This window comes from Schistocerca nitens, chromosome 10, assembly GCF_023898315.1.
Source record: "Schistocerca nitens isolate TAMUIC-IGC-003100 chromosome 10, iqSchNite1.1, whole genome shotgun sequence".
NCBI lineage: Eukaryota > Metazoa > Arthropoda > Insecta > Orthoptera > Acrididae > Schistocerca > Schistocerca nitens.
This window is the reverse complement of record NC_064623.1, coordinates 148396196-148423193: the sequence shown is the minus strand read 5'-3', so window position 1 is coordinate 148423193 and position 26998 is coordinate 148396196. Positions and strand designations below refer to the sequence as shown.

At 42.5% G+C, this 26998-nt stretch overlaps 1 protein-coding gene across 1 annotated transcript in view; it reads left to right on the top strand.

Annotated features, from left to right (window-relative positions):
- The window catches only part of LOC126210092 (F-box/LRR-repeat protein 17-like), a 208066-nt gene that overhangs the window by 180402 nt on the left and 666 nt on the right, over positions 1-26998 (top strand). The window lies entirely within an intron of this gene.

Below are 26998 nucleotides of genomic sequence, written 5' to 3'. Positions count from 1 at the left end.
TATCTGGACGATATTGTGATCTCCGGAAAGACGGAAGAAGAACATTTAGCCAATCTCAGAACATTATTTCAAGTCTTGCATCAAAATGGTCTTCGCTTGCGGAAGGACAAATGTGTGTTTTTTGCTCGTGCCTTACCATATCTGGGCCATGTAATCAATGCCCAAGGCATACATCCTAGTCCAGAGCACCTCCGTGCCATACAAGACTTGCCTTCGCCGCAGAATTTGAAGCAGCTACAGAGTGTGCTGGGTAAAATAAATTACTACCATCGCTATGTGCGCAATGCCTCTTCCATTTCAGCTCCGCTTCATCGCTTATGCCGTAAAGGTGTTCCGTTCATCTGGACGACGGAATGCGAACACGCCTTTCGCCAGTTGAAATCGGCGTTGCTTTCAAATACTTGCCTTACGCCATTTGATCCCCAGAAACCCCTTTTGTTGATGGTAGATGCATCGGTTTTCGGGATCGGTGCTGTGCTTGCGCACAAAGATGGATCGCATCATCGCCCTATTGCCTTTGCATCCAAATTGCTTTCGTCTGCGCAACGAAATTATTCACAGATAGAGAAAGAAGCCTTGGCTCTCGTATTTGGTGTTACTAAGTTTCACGATTTCTTGTATGGTCGTCACTTTACCATCATCACAGACCACAAACCTTTGACATCGCTTTTTCATCCGAATTAGCCTGTACCTCCACGTACAGCGCAGAAATTCATTCGCTGGTCTATTTTCCCCTCGCAGTACCACTACGATATCTTGTATCGGTCCACTGCTAAGCACGGAGGTGCGTCGGCATCTCAATCAGCTGCGCCTCTGTAGTCGCACGGGTTCTGCCGCTCCCCGTCTGCTTTCAGCGACGGTGCCGTCCGGTCAGCGCCCTGGGGACCCGTCTACTGGCTCGCCTCATCCCCAGATGTTACTGACGCTGCCTTCCATTTTGCCCCATGGCGACGCGCCGCCGCCGCCGCCACCGCCTGTTCTCCCGCCGGCGACGCCCGCAGTGGACGCTTCGCTGCAGCCGCCAAGCGCCTCCCTGGGTCACGCGCCGCCGATCGCTTCCCGTGACCAGCTGTCCTCCGACATGGACCTCTTGCCCGCTCCGGACCAGATGTCGTCTTCGCCCGTCGGCTGCCCCACCCCGATGGAGGTCGAATCTTCGGCCCCTCCTGTCTCTTTACGGGCGCATACACCGCATGTTGGCGTGCACCCTGGACTAGGTTTTCAGGCGTTTCCTAGCTCCCCTCGGACCGAATGGCCGGGTGCGGGTGGCACAGCCACGCCTGTTGTAAGGTTCCCCACCTCGTCGCATACGTGAACATGGGGTCCTCCCCACGGCGGGCGGCAGCCTTATAACACAACCGTACGCCGATTTGCGGGGGAGGAATGTGGTGTCACCGCCAGACACCACACTTGCTAGGTGGTAGCCTTTAAATCGGCCGCGGTCCGTTAGTATACGGCGGACCCGCGTGTCGCCACTGTCAGTGATAGCAGACCGAGCGCCACCACACGGCAAGTCTAGAGAGACTTACTAGCACTCGCCCCAGTTGTACAGCCGACGTTCATAGCAATGGTTCACTGATAAATACGCTCTCATTTGCCGAGACGATAGTTAGCATAGCCTTCAGCTACATTTGCTACGACCTAGCAAGGCGCCGTATTCAATTGATAATTAATATTATGAAGCATGTACCGTAACGAGAGATGTTCTACAATTGTGGATTAAAGTTAAGTATTACATCATCAACGTACTTTATTTGTAATTGAAGGGCTCGGAGAGATATAGTCATAAGCCACAACTTTCACGAAATTGAGTTTTTCATGCTGCGACATTCTTAACAATGTCTTCTTCACAATGTGTTGAAAAAGTTCCGTGTAACTGCAACAGACGGCAGGCTATGATGGAGTGCAGTTCTATGCTGTGCTATCTGGTGGTAGTTTCAGAAGATACATAGTCACAAGCCACGGCAAAATGGCAGGTGCGTCAGGAACGTCTGCCCCGTCTTCGGGTCTTCAACGCATATTTGACACAGACAGTAGTGGAAGCGAAGAGCTTTACCCTTTGGATCCTGAAAATGATGAATCTTGGCATCCATCGACCAGCAGTTCCAGCTCATATGATGTTTCGGTAACTATATAAAGCGGTTTATTTCTGGTGATTAATTTCCTGTGGCTTGTGACTTTGTTTCTCTCAACATTGCCAACGCATTTCACAGCCATCCTGTGTGTTAATGATGAAACTTGATGGGCACATTTATGTTACTGCATAAAGGTACAATAATGTAGTTTCAAAGGCAAAAGACGTGTAAAAAATATTTTCTCATTAATGTGATTGTAGCGAAATTTAATGTTTTGTGTGGCTTATGACTATATCTCACGCAAATTCTTAGACTATTTTGCTCTTCATATAATAGCTCGAAATAAGTAGAATAAATGAAGAATCACCCGATAAACCAAAGCCCTCACGGAAAAGAAAGCGAAATATTGATCAGTGGAAGAAAAATAAAGTAAAACGTCGACGAAATGCTGGTCAGCAGTATAAGTCTTTAAACACCCACAAGACCGTTCAGGCTGATACTACAGGAAGTCCCTGTATTTGTTTAAATAAATGCTTCACAAAACTGCTTGGAGAGGAAGAAAACATTTTTCATTCATTTTGGGACATAGGAAACTTTAATGCCCAGAATACTTACCTGAAAATGGAATCGAAAAAGAGGAGGTTTGTTCACTATTTAAATACAAATGGTTTAATATTTTGTATATTTATTTCATTTTGTTATATTTGTCATAATTTCTTTCAAAGCTATCCAAAAAAGACTTCCAAGAAAATATCATCCAGGGATGTTACATTTTCTTATAATGTGATGGTATGCAGATTAGAAGTCTTGATCTGCAAGGAAGCTTTCCTAAGAGTTCATAGCTTACAGATACATACATGAAGAGTGAGGAATTTGCAACATATAATGAAGCAGGGATTTGCAGTGCCAAAAGAAGATGGAAGAGGTTTGTATGTTACTCTGTGCTGTAAGTTAGAGATGTACTCAAACTGAGTACTATACAAATATTTCTATTAGGAAAATATGGACATACAACTATGGTATCCACGACTGTGGCTCAAATAAGGGTTATATGTTTCTGTGTAGCGAGAAAGATGGAGGACGGGGTTCAGATGAGGTTGGGAGCTGCTTATTGAAGTTCTTGGAGATAACTAATCCTCAGACAAAACGTCTCCACATAATCACAGACAACTGCAAGGGTCCAGCAAAGAATTGGACTATTATTGCTTTGGAAAGGTCCCTTGTCGCTATCAAAAGATTTGATTGTCCAGCATTACTTCCCTGTGGTAACTCAAACCATGCTACCTTGCGATCGTGATTTTTGCAGCGATCGTGATTTTGGTCGCATTGACCGGTATGCAAGAAACAGACGTCCAATAGTGTACACTCCAGATGAATGGGCAGAAGTAATAAAATCTGCGAGTCCAAAACATTTAACCGTAACTAAACTGGAAAGAGAAGACTTCAGAAGTTTGGAAAGCCTGAAGACATTGATCTCTCAACATACAGAATCCACATCTGGAGATCCCCACCATTTCAGTGAAGCTACTCAATTTAAGTTTGAGTCTGAAGATCCCTTCAAGCTAAGTTTAAAGCACTCTTATTCAGACAGGAGCTTTCATGTTGACATTTGTATCAAAAAGAAAGGAAGGCTAGTTGAACCAAATCCATATCAGCTACCAATAAAGTACAGAAAGCCACTACGAATTAAGCAGAAAAAATTGATATACTGTCTCTTATACCACACATACCTCCAGCAAATCAAGATTTCTTTCGGTCATGTGCTGGAAATAACGTGTACAATGATGATGTAGAGGAACTTCCTTGATGTAACTGTATCAATGAAAAAGTAATCCATACATCTCAGATACATGATATGTATATATTAATGTGTAAAAAATATATATTGTGCTTGCTGTGTAAGAGTAGTTAAAATAAATCCTTACAAATTCATACTTTATGTTTTAAACAATTTTTTGGGAGATATAGTCATAAGCCACCATTGACTACATCTTAATTTGAATCATTCTAAAATTAATATTTTATAGCATGCAGAGAGTTGACTATTTAACAACATGCTTCACAAGTATTAAGCAAGTGTTTGCAGTAGAAATAAGGTTTCTATTTTGTATTAAACATTTTCAGACCTCCGTGGAACTTTAAACTCGCTGTATCTCAAAACTAGTTCGATGTGGCTTATGACTATATCTCTCCGACCCCTTCAATTCTCAAGATATTGTCCTGTTCCAGACCTCACGCCAGTCAGCGTGTAATTAAACGCGTGCATTTCGGCCTCCTCTAGAAACACAGTGTTGGCTCTTCTGCCAACACTACATTAACGTGCATTTTTCTACACTTGGAGCACTCTGTCATTAATCACACCAACTAGAAATTCTGTCTAAGTCGTCATGTACCATGCGACAACACATTCCCGTACACAGCAACATCATCAACTGGGATCAATAGATTGATGCTTATCCTTCCCGTCAGATCATTAATGTATAGACAGAATAAGAGTGGTGCTATCCATCACCACGTTTTAGGTGGTGGTGTTCGATCACACTTCCCTGGTGCACATGAGACAATACTCTCATGTCTGACGAAGATTTGCATTCGGGGTAAACCTAGTGGTTTGTATTACTTAAAACGTATTCGAGCCAATAACATATCTGGGAACCTAATCCGTATGTTCGGACGTTCGCCAACAGTCCTCAGTGGGGCACCATGCCAAACGATTTCCGTAAATGTAAGAAAAGGAATCTGTGTGTTGCCCTTTAATCATGGTTTGTAGGATATCACGTCCGAAAAGGGCAGGCTGAGTTTTTTCAAAAAGGGATGGTTTTTAAATTCTTGCTGATTTGTTAACAGAAGTTCTTCTATCCCAAGGAAATTTTTGAGGGCATGCTGAAAAGTAATACCTCCGTTATCTTAACTGTGAACTCTTAAAACAGTTAAAATAAAATATACTTTATTATCATTCTGCATATTTATTCTTCATATTGGTTGGTTGGTTGATTCGATGGGAGGGGACCAAACAGGGAGATCGTCGGTCTTATCCGATTAGGGAAGGATGAGGGGGGGGAGGGGGGTAGGAAGTTGGCCGTGCCCTTTCAAAGGAACTGTCCCGGCATTTGCCTGAAACGATTTAGGGAAATCACTATTCTTCATGTCTATATGTTTATTTCTCAACATAGTCACCTTGGGGTCGAAGTCATTCCTCCTAAGGAGAGGCCAGCTTTTTGATACCGCCACTATGGAAAGCTTGACATTGTGGACTAAGCCGCACCCCCTCCTCTGTTTGCACAGTTTCATCACTATCAAAGTGAAGTCCTCGGAGGTGTTATTTAAGTTTTGGAAACAGATGAAAATTCGATGGAGCCCAGTGGGGACTCTAAGGCAGTTGAGCGGTCACAGTGAACTGCAGGAATCGGATTGCTGCTGATGACGCTGCTCTAGTGTGCGGTCTGGACTTGCCATGCTGCAAGAGAGGGTGCTCCATGTGTGGACCAACTCTTCGAATTCGTGAAACTCGATTAGAGCACGCTGTTTCTCACTCACCGGTACAGTTACGATATACAATGCCGTGTTACACGGTACAGTCCAGAGCCCTCTAGCGGCAGAGGTTTGCAGCCTGCGAAGGCAAAGCGGGAAAGTCGACCGACTGACATGCGTGACACGTAACACCTCAACTGATGTTGAGAACAGTATAGAAAATTAGGAGGCATTACTTTCCAGCACGTGTTCGTATTACATTCAGACTTCTGGAATTCTGCAGCAGATCAGTGTTAAGGACATTGATCTGTAATTACGGAGGTCTCTTCTTTTACCTTTCTTACTCATGAATTAACGCAACCCGGCAGATGAAACCGAGCTTCATCTGTCGAAAAAAGGAGGAACGGATCAAGATGTCCCCCAGCGACATTTTCCAGCAACCAATTACAGTAATGTGTATGCTTACACTTGTCCGCTTCTTTTATTTGCTGAACAACACTCACACGGTAAGGTTTCATTTTTAAGCCACGAAGGATGCAGTGACATGACCTGCGAGACATTCCACGTTGATGTTTTAATCATTGTGTTGACTTGTAGGGACTTCTTTCAGTGTGTCCTGTCATGTTTGCCACAACTTCATGTGTACGTACAGTCGGTGCCTTATTTCCCTTTTAAATTAAGTTGTAGTGAATTTGACTGAGTTGTGTTGCAGGATTTAGCTGTACACATCATCAGTACGTAAAACCCTATTGTGCTCTTCTCCACAGGAGTATTGCTCCACTGCTGCCTGCTTGCGCCGAGATGCTGGAGCACCTCGAGCTGATAGACTATGACGAGATCAGTGTCGAGGAAGCCACGGAAACACTCACTGCCCTGGGGAAACTCCACAACCTGCGCTGTCTTCACTTCGGTACCACTAAATGGGAAGTCCGACATTTGGTTCCTGCTGTGTTTGAGTGAGTTGCATCAGATTAAATATTACACTTTTCTTTTAAAGTGGTGCTTGTACATGCCCACAATTACACAGTGACCATTACAGAAAGATCTGTCAGTTCTGCCATGCACGGAGTTAGTGCACCACTATAGGACCACATCACACAGGTTGGTGATGTTACCAGTGTGTTTAAAATTGACCATCCATTAACGTTGTGCTATCTAGGAGATTGTGGACTCAGAGATTGAGGGCAGAGGGAAGAAAAAGCTCTGGTATTCACTGTGAGGAAAAACCTCTGTGAGAATACAGACAGACAGCAGTGCAAGTGGTGTGCCACTCACTACAGCTCATACTCTGTGCTGAGGTACATTGGTAATTGCTACTGTAGTTGTCAGCACCTGCGAAGTATATTGGTTTCTGGAGGGGGGGGGGGGGGGTCATAATTAGAATGACCAGTCTAGTTATAAGTTGTAAGTCTTGCTTCTTATTGTATTAGTCATGTAGGGGCTGTTTGAATGGTTGTGCATGGGGCTACCCAAGAGTTTTGAGCTCCACTGGGTGGAGCTTATGCTGTAAATGCTCTCCCTCCCACCCCCCTTTGTGTATGTGTGCACAGGTATGCATGTGCACTGGTGTAAGGGCACGTGCATTTCGTTTCTTACAGTGGCGAGGTGAGTGGCCCTTTGTGTATGTGTGCACAGGCATGCATGCACACTGGTGTATGGGCACGTGCATTTCGTTTCTTACAGTGGCGAGTTGAGTGTAAGTGAAAAGCACCAGCTGTGAAATTTTGCTTCCTTCTCAAGAAAAAATGCTTTAAAAGCTCTTGTGAAATCAAAGAAAATCACATAGGTGACACTGTTTGGGAAACTCGGATGTACCAGTGGTTTCCTCATTTCAAAGATGTTGAAACATTGATTGAGGGCACATCTCATTCTAGATATCTTACAGCCTCCTTTTCTTACAGTTCAGCAAAATGAGTATCAAGTGGAAGTGTGCCGTGCTTTCACAGAATGTCACTGGACTGTCACAGAATTTTTTTCTGAAATAGTTACCCGTAATGGTGCTCGGTACTAGGATAATGGCCTGGAACCTAAACAGCAATTAAGCTGATAGATGTCTGTGTTGCCTCCCGCAGTGGGCTCACAACAGTGCTCTTCCCTGTAGTAATTACACACACAAATAAGTACACTACTGGCCATTGAAATTGCCACACCAAGAAGAAATGCAGATGATAAATGGGTATTCATTGGACAAATATATTATACTAGAACTGACATGTAATTACATTTTCATGCAGTTTTGGTGCATAGATCCTGAGAAATCAGTACCCAGAACAACCACCTCTGGCCATAATAACGGCCTTGATACACCTGGGCATTGAGTCAAACAGACCTTGGATGGCATGTGCAGGTACAGCTGCCCATGCAGCTTAAACACGATACCACAGTTCATCAAGAGTAGTGGCCGGCGTATTGTGATGAGCCAGTTGCTCGGCTACCATTAACCAGATGTTTTCAAATGGTGAGAGATCTGGAGAATGTGCTGGCCAGGGCAGCAGCCGAACATTTTCTGTATCCTGAAAGGCCCTTACAGGACCTGCAACATGCGGTCATGCATTATCCTGCTGAAATGTAGGGTTTCGCAGGGATCAAATTAGGGGTAGAGCCACGGGTCGTAACACATCTGAAATATAATGTCCACTGTTCAAAGAGCCATCAACGCGAACAAGAGGTGACCGAGACGTGTAACCGATGCCACCCCATACCATCATGCCAGGTGATATGCCAGTATGGTGATGATGAATACACGCTTCCAATGTGTGTTCACAGCGATGTCACCAAACACAGATGCGAACATCATGATGCTGTAAACAGAACCTGGATTCATCCAAAAAAATGATGTTTTGCGATTCGTGCACCCAGGTCGTCATTGAGTACTCCATCGCAGGTGCTCCTGTCTGTGATGCAGTGTCAAGGATAACCGCAGCCATGGTCTCCAAGCTGATAGTCCATGCTGCTGCAAACGTCATCAAACTGTTCGTGCAGATGGTTGTTGTCTTGCAAAAGTCCCCATATGTTGACTCAGGGATCGAGACGTGGCTGCACGATCTGTTACAGCCATGCGGATAAGATGCCTGTCATCTCGACTGCTAGTGATACGAGGCCGTTGGGATCCAGCACAGCATTCCGTATTACCCTGCTGAACCCACTGATACCATATTCTGCTAACAGTCATTGGATCTCGACCAATGCGAGCAGCAATGTCGCGGTACGATAAACTGCAATCGCGATAGGGTACAGTTCGACCTTTATCAAAGTCAGAAACGTGATGGTACGCATTTCTCCTCCTTACATGAGGCATCACAACAACATTTCACCAGGCAATGCCGGGCACCTGCTGTTTGTGTATGAGAAATCGGTTGGAAACTTTCCTCATGTCAGCATGTTGTAGGTGTCGCCACCGGCACCAACCTTGTGTGAATGGTGTAGAAAGCTAATCATTTGCATATTACAGCATCTTCTTCCTGTTGGTTAAATTTTGCGTCTGTAGCATGTCATCTTCGTGGTGTAAATCACTGTAATGAGAAAGAAATGTAGAAGTTCCATTCACAGGCCAAGTGTGATGACAGGCTGAATCCAATACAATGCAAAGAGTCCTGAGAGCAGAGTTGAGTTAACACGAGGACACAGAATAACAGAATGTAGTTGTGTGCACTCTGTTCTGGGATTATATTCGGTACATTGCTCTTGAGTCTCTCAAGGTTGCACTTTCTGTCATATGCACATGTTGACCCTGATGTGTCCGATGTCTGATCGTGCCACTGGGCACCAGAGCAGGCGAGTTGAATAGTGACAGTAGTGGCTGTCGAAGAGCTGATACATTATGAGAGGTGACGTAGGATTATTGCAGTCCTGTACGCCCACGTTAACCGAGTGGTCAGTGTGGCAGGATTCGTTTCCTGGCTTGAACAGGAGATTTTCTCCGCTCTGGGACTGGGTGCTGTGTTGTCATCATCATCATTTCATCCCCATCTCTGTCATGCAAATCACCCAATGTGGCGTTGAACGCAATATGTACTTGCCCTCGGCGAACCCAACCTCCCCAAATGGGGGACTCCTGGCCCACAATGCCATACGCTCATTTCCATTTACTGCCGTCCTCTCACCTCGGAGGGGTGACTGACGTGATGCAACCCCAGCATCCCTCCTCACAGCATGGGATGGTGCTCAGTACCAGCCACGGGGACAGTAACAGCAACTGGCTGGGATGGCTCCTTTGAACCACGAGGTGCCACAGCCCGATACAGAAGCTCATCTGTACCTGTGCTGAGGGCTGTTAAAAATGATGGATGAGGGTGTTTTGTATTAGGTCTTACCTTATGTGGGTGAACTGCTGCAAACCATATGCATTCTCCTCATTCTCCTCTTCATCCTGAAGTATTCTTTACTTTGTCCCCTAAGGATAACATGATTTTCAAACTTAGTAACAATAATGTCAGCTGCACCAATTCTCCTGATATTCATTTCCTCCAATATTGACAGTGTGAAAGCTCCCGGATCAAATGCTAGCCTATGTAGGGTCCATAGTCTGCCAAAATTAGCACAGTTAGAAACTAAACAAGTATAATATGCTGCAACTTCATTAGCAGTTGTGAAAACAAATGTTGTCTTGGGGCATGGTTGTTCCATCAGAGAGTTGTAACTTTCATTAGGATTTTTATTTTTTCCATGCTCATACTTTTGTATAAGTTCTGCATCTGCCAAACATCAAAATACTTCCCACATTGTGACACATAAAACTAGAAGAAAAAAAAACACCACATGAATAAATAATAAGAAATATGGAACAACAGAGGGGTGTAGCCCTGTGCAAGCTCTTGTTAATGATTATTTTTATCACACATAGGGACGGAATTGGAACGTAATATTCAGGAATTGAAATTTCACTACCATGTAGTAACTAAAAGTGCAATAAAATTTTTTTCACAGTTTTGGTCGCTTTCACATACGTCCACCATCCAATGACCCCTCCCCCCCCCCCCCCCACCCTTTCCTTCATAATACATAGTAAAGGCATATGCAAGGCTTAACCTGGCATCCCATTAGAGCAGAACCAGTTTTTTTAATAAGTACTGCATTTTATGTTGTGCTACGTGGATATGCTTAAATATTGTGTTGTTGGTAACATTTTCATTGATTTATCACCAGTAGCATTATCAGACATTAATCAGTCTCTCTGCTTATTTACATGTAATATGTTACATTTATTTACTTTCAGTATTATCTTCCCGTCCCTATACACATCACCAATCCTTTGCAGTCTTCCTGTATTGTGCTACTACGTTCTGGGCCTGCGGCCTCCCTACAGATGACTGTATTTTTTGAGAAAAGCCTTACAGAGATTCCGACATTATGCATTAGATAGTCTGTGCATATTGCATTTTTTACTATAATTGTAGTACACAGCTGTTTTTCATCCCTTTAGGAATGGACGATTGCAGAAACTACAGCAGTTTCAGCTGAGTTACATTGTGGAGGAGAAGACGGTGTGTGCTGTGGTGGAGCACTGCCCTGATCTGCAAGAACTTGGACTGCTCAGATGTGAGGGACACACAGACGCTCTTTTTGAGCCACTCCGCCGACTCAAAAAGATGGAAACATAAGTGTGAGCAACACAACAGTGTGTTTGTTCTGCAATAGATGCTTGTAACTTAGTAACCTGTCTCTTATTATACCGTCGACTTCTGTCCGTGAGAGGTAGGTGAAAACCAGCACACACAAAAAGGCTGTACAGAAAGAACTTCATGCATTGGTGTCAGTTTAAGCTACAGGCACCCACAGTCGTGGCCTAAAGTGTTGCTTATTTCTACAAGTCGATGCACGTCAGGTACACTGCAGTGTGCAAACTCACCTGTCTTTCATTCACTGCGCAAGTTCTTCACATTGCAGTGGGACATGTGTACACTTTAAATGAAATTACGGGATGGGGAAGAGATCAGTTAGCCAGAAAATAGATACCCAATGTGACTAATAAAATCAATGTTTTGTTGAGGCCCTGTGTCCTCAACTAAGCTAGTATTCTGACTGCTACCCTGAGCGTGTAAGCTCGAGTGTCTGTGTGGATGCACATGTTATGTGTGTACTCTTACTGTAAAATGATCAAGATGCTCAGAAGCTAGTGTTAACCATTTTATGTTATATGTTTGTGTGTGTCGTCTACAGGTTGTGATATTCTGCTCCTTCCTTACTGTGATATCGGATGGCAATGTAAAGTAAGTATGCTGAGGAGCTACGACTTCCTGTTATTCGATCCAGTTACCACTGAAAGTTAAAAGTGCACTCCACAATGCAATTATAGAAATAAATAAATGCTTCTCATAAACTATGTATCATACACTCTCATTTATAATGATCGTGCATAACAAAGTTGGTTCATTATGCGGACCTTCACAGATACATTGATATGGACTATGACCACAAAAGGTCTGTCTTAGTTAACAGATTCCAAATAACATGCAGATAACAGGTTTTCTGTTCTCTCCATAGTGTCATAGGCATTGTCACAGCCACTCTTCCTCTGTGGCTCACACCACATCTCGAAGGCAGGACACGATGTCGTGGAATAAGCCGCCAAACTGGCAAGTACCACTGAGAAGCAACCGACCGCTTTCTCTAAGAGTGATGGGTTATTCCCTCTATTTAGTGCAAATGGAAAAGACCAATCTTTATTGTGAACTTGGTTAAAGTGGTACACTACAGTAAAGTATGAAGTGTTATGTATACAGTGGGGGTGAAATACAGCACATGAATTTATTTTTTCATAATTAGTGTTTGAGATTTATAGCTGGCATCAACTTCACATCTTGGTGAAAAGAGCCTGCTACCTCCAGATACAACAACATGGCCAGGCCAATAGAACAGATAACTAATAGTGACCACAGAAACCTTTACAATCCACCTCCGTACACCTGAACAACGGCAGACACATTACCTTCGACTGCAAATGGGTTTAAAATGTCTGTCGTCATCCCAGATTGCAGATATGCTGTGCTCGTCAATCTTGTGATACGTGAGCATATATAAAACAAACATCCAAACAGCAGGCTATACTAATTCTTTGCCTAACTAAATTTTTTATAGTGGCGAACATCATTTGCGGTTCAGTGAATGAATGCTTGTGCAACTCATCCCTCACCAAAGTCACATATTACACAATCAGGTAACTGGTTGCCTTTCCGATATTTCACATATTTTTCCATTCAGGAATTTCTATTATTGGTATGCACATGTATCATATTCCAAATCAAAAATATATATGCTTCACATTAGAATCTGATGAGCCTTCATGGAACCACTATTTCTGAGTAAATGTCTCCCCAAATTGATCACTACAAACTAATGACACCAGTGGAATATAAGCCAACAGGAATTCATTACACCCACACATTCAGAGATGCCTGTACGAAATATGCTGCCAGAAGGGACTTTATCATGTTTCCCCACTCAGTTGTGCCCGTAAGGCCAACTGCCATTATCTACCACAATATACACTGCAAAATTGTGTCCATAACTCTACGTACCAATGCAGTTGAGAGACGTGATGCAGTAGACTGACATCAGCATACATGGTTTTAATTTGTGACGTCAGATAAACTACCAATTCAGCTTAGAGCATCAGTGAGATTGTACTGCCTCAAGTGACACTGCCTACTCTCAGCCAAAGCCCGTCATGGTCTGCCTTAAGCAACAAGTGATGTCAGATACATCACTCTGCATAACAGCCATAATTAAAATACTTTTATTAGCCCCATTGGTGACTAATGCTTACAGTTAGTTAGAGAAACTCTAGCACGACTTTTAGGAAGTATTTTTCTTATTGTAACAATATTTTTACTACAATTTCATGCCTCTCCCCTCCAATGGCAGGAATAAGTATATTCTACTGTTGCCAAGGGACAGCTCTTCTCTCAAACTGCACCTTACTATTTAGTTTCACAGGAAGAATTCCTACGTAAACCTTCCAGAGCATTCGAGATGCCCTTCGTCCCTCTTTGGAACAAAGCTTTCTCCAACTTTGAGTGCCCTCACTTCTGCCACAGCCATTCTGTGTAACAGTAGTCAAACACAGTTGCTTTGCACCCTTTCAGATTATGCTGCGAAGCCTGATAATGTTCAGAAATTAGTGTAGGCAGGCAAAATTACATGTCACTGCCTCATTTCATCCCACCTCCATTGGTTTTAAATCTAATATAATATTGAAGATCAGTAAACCAGAACCAACTTTCTATACAAACTTAAATCTTTGGAATGACCACAATACCTTACCGTCAATTTTTAAACCATTTATAATTTTACATGCTTCCTTGGGTTTGTATGAATTCAAGTAGCATTCTCATATTATCGTCATTACTGACAGTAAAGAATTATTCAATGCTATTCTAGACAAATTGTTATAACAGTATTTCTAGACATTCTTATCATTAATCTAAATTGTCCACGACCTCCTTGCGTCAGTGGTGAATCAAGGGGGGCAGGATGCAGACTCCTCCCCCCCCCCCCCCCGGGTCCCCCATTACACCCCAGAAATACCCCTTGGAAAAAAAGATTCTTTGCAACATAGCTTTCACAATTTACAGTCTTCAAAATTTTCTCACTATTGCACTTGGTTCGTCAGTCATACTTGTAGCTCAACAACAACTGTGGTGGAATCTGATCAAAAGAACTCAAACAAAATTTAGGTCAAATGAAAAGGTTATTAGTGGCACCAAAGTTAGTGTCTGGAGACTCATTGGTGACACAGTAACTCAAACTTAGTGAAGTAGAGCAAAAGCAGAAATGATAAACTGCAGTTTAAAATGTCTTTCATAAAGGAAATAACAGGAGGACTCTCTCAGTTCAATTGCCACACTCTTTCCAAGAAGATTAATGTGAATGTTAGGGTAAGTGTCATCAAGAAACAGCTGAAATTGCTAGCATCGAACTAATTCCAGGTGGATACCGCACGTCTTGACTTTGAAAGCCATTTCACTCAGTACTACATTGATGCTTATTAATCCATTGGCTTATACAGCTAGTTCACAGCCAGGTGCAGGTTTTAAGTGTGTTATGACATTGCTGGCTGTTAAGACGGTCTGAGGAGCTATAGCTGCCTCTTAGTGTTTCTTCTTTTCTGTCAACAGATGGTATGACATACCTTCCGGGCTTCATGTTGTAAATAACGAAAATGTTGACCCTACAAACTGAACAAGTTTCACCCTCTTATTGACCACCTCAAACAAAATTTCTGAAGTGTTTATTATCCTGAAGAAGATATTGCAATTGATGAAAGCCTCATGAAACTCAGAGGTAGACTCTGCTATGTCCAATTCAGTCCCCAAAAAAAGGGCGTATTTCTGAATAAAAGTCTTCAAAATATGAGTGTCAGATACTGGCTATTGTTCAGGATTTTATATTTATCCTGAAAAAAAAAAAAAGAAAAGAAAAAAAAAACCTGAGTCAAGCAATAAAGAAATCTTGATTAGAGAAGCTGTTGTTATGGACCTCATGCAACTATATATGGACAATGGTCATACAGTATATGTTGACAACTGTTACACTTCCTGGTTTCCCAGTAATTGTTTGCGAGGCTTACTGAAAGAGGCACAAATACCACAGGAACAGTTAGATCTACGAGGTGAAATATGGCAGATCAGTTCCAAAAATGTAAACTACAAAAGGAGAGGCGCTCGTGTTATTTTCACACGAGCTCATGACTCTGAAGTGGATAGATAAATAATAAGTAAATATTCTATGAACTATCCATACAGATGTCAGTATAACAGCAACAGGAAAAACTGACAGGAAAACCAAAACCCCAGTCCATAAGCCCCAAGCAGTTATACATTTGAATGCAGTGACAGACAGGATCAGCAATCTGTCATCTCTCTTCCCTCCCATGAGAAGATATGCCAAAGCATAGAAGACAATTTTCTTTTACCTGATGGACATTGGAATTTTCAATTTATATATCCTACTAAACTAAGTGATAGGAAAAAAAAAAATCATGTATCAATAAGTTTAGAATTCAACTGAGGACATAATAGAGCAGATCACTCTACCAGACTACCCTAGACATGGATGGCCTCACTGGAGTTTCCAATTACACTGGAAGTTACAAATTGGGCTAACCCCCCCTCCCAGTGCCATTACGAAAACATCCTCTGGAAACTGTGTAGTGTGCAAAGTAAGGAAGACGAAAAGTGACACATGGTATGAGTGTTAGACATGTCTAGTGGTGTTGCATGTGCCTGAACTCGGGACCTTTGCATTTCTTTGGCAAGTGCTCTATCAATAGACCACACAGTTTTAATCTGCTAGAAAGTTTCCTATCTCTGGTAGTTATGAAAATACAAGATGTGATAAAAAAAGTAATGGGAATTTTTCAATTTAATGGGCTTTTTGCATCTGATTGTCAATTTTTTATCTTATTGGTACATATATTCCTGATGTATGTTTGCATTTTCATCTGTTTTGAATATTCAGTTTATTATTGACAGTCAAAAAGGTAATATGTGTTTTCAAGTGCTGGGTGAATTTTTCCTTTTAAAATTGGTGGCTCAAAGAATTTGCATTAAATTGTGCTTGAGAAATGGAATAAAGTGCAGCACCACATTTCAAATGTCGACTGCTATTGGCGAATCTGCTATGCATAAGACAAGTATGTAAAGGGGGACAAAAATCTAATAGTCATGGGCGACTGAAATGTAGTTGTAGGGGAAGGAGTAGAAGAAAAGGTTACAGGAGAATATGGGCTTGGGACAAGGAATGAAAGAGGAGAAAGACTAATTGAGTTCTGTAACAAGTTTCAGCTAGTAATAGCGAATACCCTGTTCAAGAATCACAAGAGGAGGAGGTATACATGGAAAAAGCCGGGAGATACGGGAAGATTTCAATTAGATTACATCATGGTCAGACAGAGATTCCGAAATCAGATACTCGATTGTAAGGCCTACCCAGGAGCAGATATAGACTCAGATCACAATATAGTAGTGATGAAGAGTAGGCTGAAGTTCAAGACATTAGTCAGGAAGAATCAATACGCAAAGAAGTGGGATACGGAAGTACTAAGGAATGACGAGATACATTTGAAGTTCTCTAACGCTATAGATACAGCAATAAGGAATAGCGCAGTAGGCAGTACAGTTGAAGAGGAATGGACATCTCTAAAAAGGGCCATCACAGAAGTTGGGAAGGAAAACATAGGTACAAAGAAGGTAGCTGCGAAGAAACCATGGGTAACAGAAGAAATACTTCAGTTGATTGATGAAAGGAGGAAGTACAAACATGTTCCAGGAAAATCAGGAATACAGAAATACAAGTTGCTGATGAATGAAGTAAATAGGATGTGCACGGAAGCTAAGACGAAATGGCTGCAGGAAAAATGTGAAGACATCGAAAAAGATATGATTGTCGGAAGGACAGACTCAGCATACAGGAAAGTCAAAACAACCTTTGGTGACATTAAAAGCAACGGTGGTAACATTAAGAGTGCAACGGGAATTCCACTGTTAAATGCAGAGGAGAGAGCAGATAGGTGGAAAGAATACATTGAAAGCCTCTATGAGGGGGAAGATTTGTCTGATGTGATAGAAGAAGAAACAGGAGTCGATTTAGAAGAGATAGGGGATCCAGTATTAGAATCGGAATTTAAAAGAGCTTTGGAGGACTTACGGTCAAATAAGGCAGAAGGGATGGATAACATTCCATCATAATTTCTAAAATCATTTGGGGAAGTGGCAACAAAATGACTATTCACGTTGGTGTGTAGAATATATGAGTCTGGCGATATACCATCTAACTTTCGGAAAAGCATCATCCACACAATTCCCAAGACGGCAAGAGCTGACAAGTGCGAGAATTATCGCACAATCAGCTTAGCAGCTCATGCATCGAAGCTGCTTACAAGAATAATATACAGAAGAATGGAAAAGAAAATTGAGAATGTGCTGGGTGACGATCAGTTTGGCTTTAGGAAAAGTAAAGGGACGAGAGAGGCAATTCTGACGTTACGGCTAATAATGGAAGCAAGGCTAAAGAAAAATCAAGACACTTTCATAGGATTTGTTGACCTGGAAAAAGCGTTCGACAATATAAAATGGTGCAAGCTGTTCGAGATTCTGAAAAAAGTAGGGGTAAGCTATAGGGAGAGACAGGTCATATACAATATGTACAACAACCAAGAGGGAATAATAAGAGTGGACGATCAAGAACAAAGTGCTCGTATTAAGAAGGGTGTAAGACAAGGCTGTAGCCTTTCGCCCCTACTCTTCAATCTGTACATCGAGTAAGCAATGATGGAAATAAAAGAAAGGTTCAGAAGTGGAATTAAAATACAAGGTGAAAGGATATCAATGATACGATTCGCTGATGACATTGCTATCCTGAGTGAAAGTGAAGAAGAATTAAATGATCTGCTGAATGGAATGAACAGTCTAATGAGTACACAGTACGGTTTTAGAGTAAATCGGAGAAAGACGAAGGTAATGAGAAGTAGTAGAAATGAGAAGAGTGAGAAACTTAACATCAGGATTGATGGTCACGAAGTCAATGAAGTTAAGGAATTCTGCTACCTAGACAGTAAAATAACCACTGACGGACGGAGCAAGGAGGACATCAAAAGCAGACTCGCTATGGCACAAAAGGCGAAGTCTACTAATATCAAATACCGGGCTTAATTTGAGGAAGAAATTTCTGAGGATGTACGTCTGGAGTACAGCATTGTATGGTAGTGAAACATGGACTGTGGGAAAACCGGAACAGAAGAGAATCGAAGCATTTGAGATGTGGTGCTGTAGACAAATGTTGAAAATTTGGTGGACTGATAAGGTAAGGAATGAGGAGGTTTTACGCAGAATCGGAGAGGAAAGGAATATGTGGAAAACACTGATAAGGAGAAGGGACAGGATGATAGGACATCTGCTAAGACATGAGGGAATGACTTCCATGGTACTAGAGGGAGCTGTAGAGGGCAAAAATAGAGGAAGACAGAGATTGGAATACGTCAAGCAAATAATTGAGGATGTAGGTTGCAAGTGCTACTCCGAGATGAAGAGGTTAGCACAGGAAAGGAATTCGTGGCGGGCCGCATCAAACCAGTCGGGGGGAAAAAAAAAAAAAAAAAAAAAAAAATCCTACCACTTCAGTTACTAATGACAATGTGGAAGAGGTAAGAAAATGTTTCTGGAAAATTGCTGAATCACCATCAGATGATGCTGTGATTCCTTTGGCTCATGCCAAGCAGTTTCTTTCAGATGTTTTGGGCACGAAACATGGAGCAGCAAAGTTTGTTTCAAAATTGTTGAATTTCAACTAAAAACAGCATCATGTGGACATCACCCAGGAACTGATGAATTGAGTTACAACAATCCAGAACTTCTAATGGTGTTTATAACAGGTGATAAGACACGTGTACATGGGTATGACATTGAAGCCAAGATGCAGTCATTCCAACTGCTAAAGAGCCGAAACAGAAAAAAATTGACAATTTTGATCACGTGTGAAGATTCTTCTCACTGTTTTCTTCAATTACAATGAGATAGCACATCATGAGTTCATGCCTTAGAGTCATATAGTCAATAAGGAATACTACCTGGAAGTTATGTAACATTTGCATCATGAGATCCGAAGAAAAGAACCACAATTGTGACAAAACCACTCACGGAAATTTCATCACGATAATACTCCCTGCTCACACTTCAGTGTTTGTTCTAGATTTTTTCAAAAAACAAAACCATTGTGTTGCCTCAGCCATTGTATTTGCCCCCTTCAACTTCTTGCTATTCTCTGGGCAGAAGAGAAACTTGAAAGAATGTTATTTTGCTACCATTGATGAATTAAAAACAGAATCACTGAAGGAGCTGAAGATCATAATGAAAAGAGTTTCAGAAGTGCTTCCAAGATTGGTAAAACTGCTGCCACAGCTATATTGTGTCTGAGGGGGAATTTTTTAGAAGGGGCAAAGTTGAAGTTTATGAATAAATAAAGATTATTTAAGGAAAGTGAAAATTCCCATTACTTTTTGATCACACATGGTAGACCGCAAATGAAATATTGTTGATACACAGTGGCAAAAGCAATGGACCAAGGACTTAACTTTGGAGGCCAGCAGAGAGCCACACCGAGAGCGGTGGCACAGTGGTTAGCACTCTGGACTTGCATTTGGGAGGACAATGTTTCAAACCCAAGTTTGATCCAGATTTAAGTTTCCCTAAATCGCTTCAGGCTAATGCCCAAGTGCTCTCGAAAGGGTGCTACCAATTTCCTTCCCCATCCTTGACACAGTCTGAGCTTGTGCTTTGTCACTAATGACCTCGAAGTTGACGGGTCATTAAACCCAGAGAGCCATATTCCAACGATGACTTCTTGACACGTTTTTCAGGTAGCTGTTGAACTAATGTATTTGACTGTTTAAGCCTTTACACTCACTATTTGCTCATTCATTAAAAATCAGATTGACATCCAAGCTGCCAGACATAACAAAACTTGGCTCATTGTCACATACGTGGGTTTACAATTATATAACTTGTTGCCAATAAAGGCATATGTGTGTTCAAAACCACTACATTAAAGTGGCTTAGAGAAAAGATGTTTTACACAGTATGAGAATTCGTATGTTTTATGAAGATTTTGTTAAGCAGGTATGGTGTCATGTCCAGACACAGAATAGAGAAAAGACATGGGTTTAAGGTCCATCTGCAATTTCCAAATGGTAAGGAGCAAATGCAGAAAGACAAATTCCTGGTGAAGACAGGACGACAACTCGGATCGGTGCCAAACACTGTCTACACCTCCAGGGTGCCTCTGACCAACCACATTTAGATTCCTCCCCTACCCCTACTCGGTAGGCAGGGATCTTTCTGGATTTTACATTAACAAACTCCAGTTTAGTATCAACAGCATTCAGCTGAAAGCTAAATGTCACTGCCACTCCTATTATGCCCAGCAAAAACAGTGTTTTACGTCACTCGGCCCCGCCCTCTGCCCTCCTCTAGGTGGGGACCGTTGTAGTAGCACTCTAACCTGTGTAAACCCACAGATGTGGCAGTTCTCAGGAACAAGTATTGAGCTCGCTGCCTCTGCTAAGACGTGCCTTTTCATGACCATTTTTACAGTGATGCCTTACGACAACATCTAGGTGTTGGATGGAATTACCAGTTAATTCTCTGAAGTGAAACTTCTCCGGTGGGACAGCATTAAGAGCATCTGCAATTTGCACAGCTCTAGTGTTACTGTTTATCACTGGTAAATTAAATGCTACCGCTTTTGCCTGCTCTCTCTGCATTGTGTCTCCGATTTCCTACCTCGGGATGCCCTTGACGGCTCCAGATAGCCTTAAGCGTAACAACCCTACAAGTCGTTATGTCATCAATATATGATGGCGGCTTGTAATAAAATGGTCTGAGGTGGAACCCCTCCAGAGGATGTATTAAAACATATTTCTCAATAACGAATTACAGAATTTAAATCACTAGGACATATTTTGTATATTTACCACATGGGTGTAAATAATGACAGTAAATGTTTTTGGAACTGTTGACATCAAGTGACATTTTTCAAACCTGTAGTAGCCAAGCCATAAAGGTGTTGCATAAGTCCTATGTAGTACAGCTCTTACAGGCGTTGTGAAGGGTCTGTTCATTCTGCCTAAGGGTCTCGTACCATCACTGTACATACTGCTGCTTACGACGAAAGGGAACCGACAGAGTGGCTAAACCTTTGTTATTGAAGCTCTGGCTCTGTATTTTTCTATTGTGCTTTGATGTGTCATTAGCCAATATTTAATATTAAACACAAAACAGTTTTTTGTTCCTGAAACGGGCTATTGTATCCACTGATGGAAAGACATGCTACGTTAGAAATGGCATCCTACATTTCACTTGAATGTGGTAGCATAAGTGGTACGATCCAGTGAGATCTGCTGGGCCATACCATTTGACAAGTTTCCTGGCAGACTGGTGAACCTCAGGTAACACTATATTCATACTAGTGCAGTAGTCTAGGCAATGTGTGTGTGTGTGGGGGGGGGGGGGAGGGGGGGGGGGCTGCAAATGGAATAAGCTGTCAATGTGGCTTGTGCAAGGGCTATCCAGAAAGTGACATCTGCCTTTTATGTAATGTGAAATTGCAGGGGAAACACTGACTCACACAGTACATCATTGTGTACCATTCCTCGAAATTAGCAATTTGGTATGAGCAGCAGAGTTTAAAATGGTTCCAGATATAAAATTCATTGTGTAATACTGTTATAGGTGCAAAAATCTGGTGATACTTATGAAATTTGTGCTGTATACTGACCAAATGTGAAGTGTGAAGGTATTCCAGGCTATTGGCGTCTTCAGTTTGAAAATGGAAGGTCGAATGGTCTCAGTGATTTAGAAAGTGGCTCTCCACCTGTAGTCAGAAAATATTCGTAAAAAAATAACACTCAACATGAACAATGGAAAATCCAAAATTCAATCATGCAGGACATGTTAAAGACCTCTCCTTCTCCCAGTCCCTACAGTGGAAACATTTTTTGCCACCAACCCTACTATCAATCAGACTTAACTAAAGACCAATGTTAAACTGTCTGATTCAGTTCACTCCTCCATCCAACTGTGATCCACTCCTACTGCCCCCATATCACCTCCTGTTAACTTTTCAGAATTTCTTAAACTTGAACTATGCCTCACCATTGTTCCCCAAATCCCTCAACATGCAAACTAACCTTACATCTGCAGAAAGAACCACAGTGCACCAACTAAAAACTGATCCCGACCTTATGATCCTACCTGTGGACAAAGTCACCACCACTGTTGAACCACAAGGATTACTTGGCAGAAGGACTCTGCCAGCTTTCAGATACATCCATCTACAAACCTTTCCATAGTCACCTTATTCCGGAAAACCAGCAGGATTTCCAGTCTCTACTAAAATCCTTAGGCCCATCACAGAACTTCTCCCCAGAGTCCACCACTCTGCATACCCCCACCACTCCCTGCACTCCTATCTTCTTCATGCTTTCTAAAATCCATAAACCCAACCAACCAGGACACCCCATTGTGGCCAATTACTGTGCCTCCAGTTTGCCCCAATGGCTGAACAGACAGCGCATTGGAAATCCATGCAAGGGGGCCAGGTTTGATTCCTGGCTGGGGTGGGAGATTTTCTCCCCTCAGGGACTGGGTGTCATGCTGTCCTCAGCATCATTTCATCCCCATTTTCAATACACAAGTTGCCCAATGTGGCGTCACACTCAATAAGACTTGCACTGGGCGGCCAAACTTCCCGCCTGGGAACTCCCGGCCACTGATGCCAAACTCTCATTTTCACTGTGCTCCCACTGAGAGAATCTCTGCTCTCATAGACCAACACCTTCAACCTATTACCTGGAACCTACCTGCTCATATAAAAGATACTGACCATTTCCTCCACCGACTCTCCCCAGTTCCTGTCCCTTTGCTACATAGTGCCCTGCTCATCACTATTGATGCCACCTCCCTTTACACTAACATTCCTAATGCCCATGGCCTTACCACTGATGAACACTATCTTTCCCAATGCCTGATGGACTCCAAACCAACAACCTCCTTTTAAGTTGCCATGACCAACTATATCCTTACCCACAAATACTTCTGCTTTGAAGGCATTACCTACAAATAAATACAGGGTACGGCTATGGGCACCCACATGGCACCATCCTATGCCAACCTATTCTTGGGCCATCTAGAGGAATCCTTCCTAAACCCCCAGAATCCTAAACCCCTCACCTGGTTCAGATTCATTGATGACATCTTTGCGATCTGGATCGAGAGTGAAGATACCCTATCTACTTTTCTCCAGAACCTCAACAGCTTTTCCCCCATTTGCTTCACCTGGTTCTACCGTATTTACTCAAATCTAAGCCGCACTCGAATCTAAGCTGCAGATGAAAAATGAGACTCGAAATCAAGGAAAAAAATTTTTCCCGAATCTAAACCGCACCTGAAATTTGAGACTCGAAATTCCAAGGGAGAGAAAAGTTTTAGGCCGCACATCCAAATCGAAACAAAGTTGGTTCACTGTAATATGAGACACAATTTAGGTCAAATGAATGACGATACAGCTACAGTAGTTTGGTTTGAGTCTTAAGCTTAGCAGTTAAGCTTTACCATGTAGCCACTGCTATGCGTCAGGTGCTCCGTCCGTATTTATATGGGTACCATTCCTTTTTCACGTGCTTCATCTGGTTTGAATTGATTGCTTATTTTTCTTTGATCTGGTAAGTGTCGTACTCTTTGTTATAGATGTTTACATCACTCTTAAGCTGAAAATGCATAACTGTACTGTGTCATGCATTGTTTGTCGCATTCTGATAGTGAGTGTTTACGACCTGTCGCCGCTCGCGGCATGGCTTGCTTTTGTGCACGTTATCGCCGCTTACTATAAAAAAAAAAGGCAGAATCGTCTCATTAGCGAAACAATGGCAAGAGGCCGCTTGCTATTTGCTGTTACTTACACTGCTGCTTTCTTCGATAATGATCAACAAGAACCAGATAATAGACTGCGTATGATAGAAGATGTTCTGAACGAGAGTTTAGGGAAAATTTTTCTCCGGTTGAAAATCTTTGCAGACGCCTCTGTAGTACATTACATTCTGCACAGAAATTAGTCATCTTAGATTTAAAAATCTTGTCAATTGCCGTACTTCATTTCTGACTGTATCACCAGTAGGCATAAGAACAATACGAATATAAACATGACATGATATGTATATTATTCCGCGTATGCTGTTGTCTCACTCTAGTTTTGTAGTTTATTAGGCAGACAGGATTTAAATGAGATAGCAGCAAACACGAAAGAATACATGGCAAAATGTTTATACTCGTACGGTATTATTCTTATGGTGAAAATAATACTGCATGCGATTCACAATTCATAAAAGTTCTTATTAGAAATGATCTCTTGTCACAAGTAGGAAAAAATTCAGAATGTAGAGTTGGCCATATTGACAAACATCCCAAACAATCTTGCCAGTCGGATTTTCGTAGTAAGTTGAAATGCTGCTACATTTGAAGATGAACGATATGGAATTTGTATTTACTTCGTTGGATAGTGTATAAAACTGTAGTGGTCGAAACTCGGGGCGGTGAAAAAAAGCTCGTCTTCCACCTTTTTTTTTACTGACGCAGAGGTTTTGTCGCCAGTATTTATCTTTGTGCCCGCAAAATGGCCTGTGTACCGCTACATAATTCGACAGCAGAAGTTAGTTGTGGCAACACCTACCAACATTTTTCAGAACTTCCGCTTACTTTGCACTCGATTCTAAGCCGCAGGTGGGTTTTTGGATTACAAAAACCGGAAAAAAGTGCAGCTTAGGTTCAAGTAAATACGGTACTCAACCCAACAAACCACCTTCTTAGATGTTGGCCTCCACCTCAAAGATGGCTACATCAGTACATTTGCCCATATGAAACCTACTAACCACATGCAATAAATCTACTTTGACGGCTGCCACCCATTCCGTACCAAGAAGTCCTTTCCATACAGCCTAGCCACACGTGATCATCACATCTGCAGTTACGAGCAGTTCCTCTTGAAGTATACTGTGGGTATCACTGACGCCTTCACAGACCGTAATTATCCTCCCAACCTTGTACAAAAACAAATCTTCCATGCCTTATGTTTCCAGTCTCCCACAGCCCCGGAAGTCTCGCCGTCTGACCACAGAGGAGAGTTTCCCTCATAACTCAGTACCACCTGGGACTGGAGCAGCTGAATTACATTCTCCACCAGGGTTTCTCATCGTGCCCTGAAAGGAGAAATGTGCTGCCCGCTATCCTTCCCATCCGTCCCACAGTGGTAGTCCCCCATCTACTGAACCTACACAATATACTTGTCCATCCTTACACAACCTCTGCTGCCAACCCCTTACCTCATGGCTCATATCCCTATAATAGACCTAGATGTAAGATGTGTCCCATACATCCTCCCACCACCACCTACTCCAGTCCGGTTACAAACATCACCTATCCCATCAAAGGCAGGGCTACCTGTGAGACCAGTCATGTAATCTACAGCCTAAGCTACAACCACTGTGCTGCATTCTATGTGAGCGTGACAACCAACAAGCTGTCTGTAACCATGAATGGCTACCAACAGACTGTCTCCAAGAATCGAGGGGACCACCCTGTTGCTGAGTACGCTGTCCAACACGGAATCCTTCATTCAATGACTGCTTCACAGCCTGTGCCATAGGGATCCTTCCCACCAACACTAGCTTTTCTGAATTGCACAGGTGGGAACTCTCACTGCAGTATATCTTATGTTCCCATAACCCTCCTGGCCCCAGCCTTCATAAGTCATTTTTCTCACCCTTCCCTGTTCCCATTCTAGCACTATACAGCTCTCAGCCCACCAACACACCAAGTCTTTTTACTTCTGCACTTTTTTGCAATGCCCCCCCCCCCCCCCCCCCACCTCTCCCTTGCCCACTGTCTAATTTCCCAACTGCACCTAGCTGCCCTAACCTCTCTCCACCTCATTGTTGTGCATTCCCAACAGCAATTCACAGTCCCCCATCCCTACCCTCCTATCCCTCCCCCACCCCGCCCTAGCATCCTCCTTATCCCCACCCAGTTGCCACTCCCATCATGCACTGCTGCTGCTGCTGCTCACAGTGTGTCTTCAGCTGCCAGGTGTGTGTGTGGGGTGGGGGGTGAGGGGGGGGGGGGGCGCACGTGCATGCTCGCGTGCGTGGCCTTGTTGGCCAAAAGCTTATAATGTGACAGTAATTTTGTTTGTGCCTATCTGTGGCTCTGCATCTCCACTATGTGGTGAGTAGCAACTTTCATGGAGAGGAAAAAAAAGAAAAAAAAAAAACACGTGGATTCGGATTTCCCAATATGTGGACTGCTAGGCAACTTTCACAGTTTTTGCAGAAGTGTTTTACAGGAGATGCAAGTAGGTTACCAGAAGTTCTGTGGTCATTAAAGTCGAAAATTCTGTCTAAGAACAACAGCAGTCAACAGATGACAGCTTCTCTGGACTCTCTTTATCATTAAAATTCAAAAGGAGAAGTCTTACAAAAGAAAGCAGTGACCAGTGGTGAGAGACGAGTAGTCGTTGCCAACATGGTGACAAAATGGCAGACAGTCATGTGTGATCATATCACCTAGGGGCACAGCAAAAAAAGCTCACTAAACTGTCAGTTGGAGAGGTTATGGATACTGTCTTTTGTGTAATCAGAGGAATCTTGTTCATGAATTTTATAAAAAGTATAAGGACTCTTAATTCTAATGTCTGCTGTGAGTCATTAGGAGATGTTAGATTAACCATTCAAAATAAGTGCAGTGGTCTCTCAAGTACTGGTGTCTCAGTTTAGGATAACAGTTCTTCACTGTATTCTGCCTGACAAATGTGAGAATTGTTGCATCAGTTCAAACAGGACACTTTGGAACATGCTCCCTACAGTCAGACTTAGCTGTGACTGATTTCTACCTCTTCTCGAACTTAGAAAA